Here is a 6,143-nt window from a genome sequence, read left to right as displayed (position 1 = left end):
GGTATATGCAACATCTTCATGAATTTTTCCTACCCCTAAGGTATCTACCTCAGTTACTGGTTGAGCTTCCTGCCGGTGTAGGAATAACCTCCTTGGTCGGATAAGTAACCCATGCATTCCCATCTGCTGATTGTTCTTCAGTCTTCCTAACCCATCTCTGGGTATGATCTTATCGGATTTCATTAACCTTTTCTTTTCCTTTCTCATTTGATCCTCCATTACCAACCAGTGGATTTATGCTTCTATAGAACTTAGCAATATGTCCAACCTCATTACATGCATAACATGTAACATTGTTATTTTGAATTGCTTTGCTAAAACCGGTGTAATTTCTTGACCTGCAATGATTAGCCATATGTCCAAAATTTCCACATGCATAACAATTAATACTCATTCTGCAATCTTTTGTCTTATGACCATTCTTATTACATTTAGAACATTGACCAGGAGTAGAATCAGGGTTTTGATTTGCTCTATTTCTACATTGCCTAGCCATGTGACCAAATTTATTACAAACAAAGTATCTACCATTAAATTTATAAGCATTAAACTTCCTTACCGGTGCCTTATGGTTTTGATCTTCATTTGCAGTACCGAAACTTTGTTCTTGTTCAAATCCAAGTCCACTAGAATCTCCATTCTGCCTTTGTCTCTTCAATAACTCATCTAGCTGTGTTGAACTAATCTTGAATTTTTCTTTATACTAACTTGCAATAGTTAGATCATCTCGCAGAATTATCATTTGTCTCTCAAGCTCTTGTTCATTACTATGGGATTGTACTAAATTAGCTCTCAACATATCATTCTCATGAACCAACCTACCACATTCTTCAAATTTGTTCTTCACAGATACAACAAGATTTTTTTCCTTTTTCTTTTGGTCCTCAATCTCTTTAGACATTCTCATAGTTATAGTTTGCATTTCATTTCTCATAACCATGTTCTCCTGACTCAGTTCCTAACACTTTTCCTTAAGTGCATCTTTCTCTTCATCATCCTTATTCTCCAAAAGTTCCTTCCTCCTAGCTTGAACAGATGATAGACTCTCCTATAGGACAAGAATGAATCCCTGAGAAGAATTCAATTCATTTTGCAGCTTCAATTTCTTCATCCTTTCAACATCATAGTCTTCAAGTGCCACCTCAAGTTGCTTTTCCAAACTCATATCCATGGATTTAGGATTTAGGATCTTCCTCAACCTGTTAAACTTCTTCTAAGGCACAAGGCTCTGAAACCAATTGTTGGAATCCAAGAACACTTAGAGGAGGGGGGGGGGGTGAATTAGTGTTATACCAGAACTATTAATTTTAACCTTATCAAAACATGCATACACCAACTAGTATACCATACAAATAGAATTGAAAGAAGTAAAGCAACCAATAAGAGAATCACATAAATGAATACCATAACACACAAAATTATATGTGGAAAACCTCAAAGAGGAAAAACCACGATGGGATTTGTTACCCACAATATCAATCCACTGGCCATATGAAGACATATTACAAAATATAGGGGCCTGCACTTGCGGGAAGGTTTATAGCCTAGAGCACACTGCTCATTCACAAAAGGAGCCTCACTGACTACATACAAATCCATACTAAAATCTAGAGAAATGATTGAACTGCAAACATAACATCTTCTATGCTTGAATATAGTTCCGATTAAGCTCCGCCTGTTTCGGTCTAAAACCCTAAACCCTTTACTGGAATAACCCTTTACAAAAATATCCTCACATACATGATCTCTCTCATATATTTTGTGTCTCCTCCATTATTTCCTTCCTTATACATATTCCTATTCTCCTATCATATTTAAAAATGATCTAACCAACTGACCTATATACCCTTTACAATTCATCATGGCTTATGTCATCTTACAAAGATAATTAAAATATCAATATACATGTCGGCTAGATAACATAAAGACATGAATGTCAAAAACAATTGCCGATGCTGGATCCAAAAGATGTTGGTCTCCAATATTGATAACCTGATTCTAAACCATGTCGGCCTACATTGCCGGTAACCAAAGAATTACCTCCAACCTATCGGTGTCGGTGCTAGTGAAGTGTCTATGAAGTGCTTGCTAGTACACAACTAACCCATAATATTGAGCCGGAATAAATGACCATTTTTCTATCAATGACAACATAGTGAAACCAACCAATTGAGTGTAAATTCCCAACACTAGGAGCAGATAGTTGTCTTTTGATTCCATGCATCTCACAGAAAGAATTAAACTCATCAGAACAAAATTCTCAACCTCTATTAGATCTTAGACACTTCAACTTCAATCTAGTCTCAGTTTCAACTTTAGATCTGAATATCTTGAATTTCTCAAATTCTTATGGTTTTTCCTTCAAAAAGACAACCCACATCATTATGGAATAATCACCAATTAGCAACATACAATATCTATCAGCTTGGACACTTCTAATATTTGTAGGTCCACATAGGTTAGTATGCAAAAGATCTAACAATCCATCTGATGTATATCATTTTTTCTTGAAAGAAATCCTTGTTTGCCTACCCAACTATCATTCCTTCATACCAGATTAACATGTTTAACAATCTGACATATCCCTAACAACTTGTGTAGAATTGATCTTGATCAATGAATAAAAGTTTACATGACACATTCTTCTATGCCACAACTAACTCTTATCTATCTTAGCAATCAAACAAATTTTCTCGTGAGAATTCAAATGAAAAATGTTACCTTCAGTCTTAGTTCTAGATGCAATCTCTATACCAGAGGCATTAATGATATCGCATTTACCATCTTTGAATTGTAGATCATAACCCTTATCAATCATCTACCCAACACTCAAAAGATTATGCTTCAAACCTTCAACATACAAGACATCATTAGTGTTATTCTTACCATCAAAAGAAATAGAACTTTTGCCATGGATTACAAAGGCTTTGTCATCTCAAAATCTAACTATTCCACCATCATATATTTCTATGCTTACACATATGATTTTGTCACCGGTCATATGATGTGAACAACAACTATCAATCACCCATTTACCCTTTTCTTCTACCTTTGTAGCCAAAGATTTCTCCTCAACAAAACAACTAGTGGAATCAATAGGCACAGGTCTATCCTGTTTAATGACAATAAACACAACTTCATCTTCTTGTGATTCATCATCTATAACACTTTCATCTGCAGTATAATAACACTTCTTTTGGTTACTAAACTATTGGTTAGACTTATAAGCCTTATCATACTTTAAATGCTTCTCATATCTATCATTCCTATCATGCTTATCAAACTTATTATGTCTGTCATACACATCAATTATCTCAAGGCATCTAGAAGCGAAATGTCCTATCTTATTACAAGAAAAAAATTTCAGGGGAAAATTTCCATCATACTTACTGACACCTTTAGGTAATCTCCAAGCAATCAATGCTTCAAGCTCATCAAGATCTCTTTCTTGTTCTGCTATCTCTCTTCTTTGTCTTTCATATCTGGATATCTGACACTCATCAGGATCATATTTATGCTTACTGGACACAAATATTGATCCTTTGAATGATGTCTCAGACTTTCCATGTGATTCTCCAAATTCACTCATCTCAAATGCAACAAGTCACTTTAGTTACACTCCAGATTTCATCAATAGCGGCAACCTTATATTTATAGGTAGGAGGCAAAGATCTCAACACCTTAGAAATAATATCATCTTCTTCAATCTTTCCACCAGCATATTTGATACCAAGGACAAACTCATTCACCTTAGCCATGTATGAATGTATGTTCTCATCATCTCCCATCTTCAATGTCTCATACTTTCCTTTTAAACTCTGTAACTTAGCAAAATTCACTTGACTATCACCTTCATACAGGATTTCAAGCTTCATCCAGATCTCATGTGCATTCTCAAGTTCCATGGCATTTGTCATTTTAGAATCAGTTAGGGAACTAAGCAATTGTTCCTTTTCTTGGTGTTATATTAAGCTTCTTTAGCCTCATCAGGAGTGGATGGTCCATTCTGATGAACAACATAGGCATTCTTAGTAATCTTCCAATAATCTTCTCCAAGACATTTCAAATGCACCTCCACCCGTCTCTTCTACACAGTATAGTTGCTTCCATCAAACCTTAGTCTGTCCTTCTTGAAAAGAGTACCTTGAGATGCCATCTTGGATCTCCTCAAGTGATTAAGATTCTACTAGAGGATCTAGCTCTGATACCAATTGTTAGCAGCAATCAAGAAGGAAGACTGAGAGGGGGGGGGGGGGGGGGTTGAATTAGTCTTCACCGGATTACAACAAATTAAACTCCAAAACATAAAGTGATAAACTACAACAACAAATTGATAAGAAAATTAACAACACAATACACAACACCAAGATTTTGACGTGTAAAACCCAGTTAAGGAAAAAGTCATAGTGGGAATCTAGCCATAGTAAGATGATACTCTGCAGTAGTATGTGAAAATATTACAATGAGGAATGCATATGCATTCAACCACACTTGCTAGACCTCACTGCTCAAAAGATATATACTTAGAAGGTTACAACCATTAGGGAAGTCTCACTTACAATATGATTTAGACTACAATGCGAAAGGAATGAATTGTAATGATAGCATCTACAAATGCTTGATGACAGTTTTGGTTAAGCACAGTTGCTTGGTCTGCAACACTAGTCTCACCTCAACTCTTCACTGAATGATAACTCTCTTGTTTACACAATTACCTCTCTCTAATAATGCAGACATAATATTGACACCTAAATTACATAAGCATCTCACCTATGTATACAAATCATCAACCTTGATAATAAGGTCGGCTAAACCCTTAACCTTCAACTCATAATTACAAAAATTACATTCCACGATACATAGATCGACCACCAGACCAATATTATGATTTACATTACATAGCATGGACCTAATTCAATTTCCCAAATGATTACATCCACCTAAAATCCTACCAAGATCAACTGCAACATGCTACACCATCATAAATACTACATAACATAAAAATCATCACCAATCCATAAAAATCACCAAAAAATCACACAATGATCAATGCAGATTACCAAAACAAATAGGAAATGAATAGGAAACACCAGAAAGAACGTTAGAATTATCCAGAACATTTTCACCAACACTTCTTTTCAAATCTTCATCAGTCAACATCTCAAAGGTCAAGAACACAACCAATCAACAATTGTTACGAGGAAAGATAACTTGCAGAGCACCAAATCATGAACCATCTGAAATGAAGATATAAAAAATCATCCCAAACAATAATCCAAAGTCTCAACACAAGATCTGATCACGTCGGAATATACCGAAGGAAATACCGGATTCTACAAAACAGTGATCAACAAAACCCAAGTACAAAACTGGATCAAAAACTCTTCCCAAACTCTCCGAAGTAACTCTTAGGAATATGTTGACATCAATGGAAACAACATATCCTAGAAGCAATAATGAACAATCAAATCCAACAGATTGATGAAGATTTGATAAATGGTGTTGGTATGGTTATTGCAAATGATTCTAATGTGCTTGATAGTGTTTCTTGATCGTGTCCTATTTGCCTTGGTGGTCCGCATTGATTCTTATGCATGTTCTTGGTGATTTTGTTGATCTGATGTTATTATTCATTTTATGTAGTATTCTTGATGGTGTAGCATGTTGCAGTTTATCTTGATGTGATTTCCAGTGGTGTTCCATGTTTTAGCATTTGGTTTAGGTCCATGTTATGTGTATCATTATATTGGTTTGATGGTGGATCTTTGTATTGTATGATGTAATTTTGTAATTGTGAGTTGAGGGTTTGACCGACCTTGTTTTCAAGGTTGATGATCGGTATATGAAAATGGTATAATCATGTAAATTTGGTATTTGTGTAGTGTCTACATTATCAGAGAATGATAAACATGTGAACAAGTGAATACATCCTTTGGCATTGTGATTGAATAGAGATTGGAGTATTACAGAGTAGACAAATATGCTCAACAAAAATTTTCATCAGGCATTTGTAGATGCTATTATTTTAGTTCATTTGATTTCAGATTGTTGTCCGAATATTTTGTAAGTTAGTGAGACTTCCTTGTAAGGTAGTGAACCTTCCCTAGGGGTTGTAGCCTTTTGGGTTATTTTATTTTGAGAAG

Source organism: Cryptomeria japonica, chromosome 11 (genome assembly GCF_030272615.1).
Source record: "Cryptomeria japonica chromosome 11, Sugi_1.0, whole genome shotgun sequence".
Taxonomy (NCBI): Eukaryota; Viridiplantae; Streptophyta; class Pinopsida; order Cupressales; family Cupressaceae; genus Cryptomeria; species Cryptomeria japonica.
Note: the sequence above shows the minus strand (reverse complement) of the source record.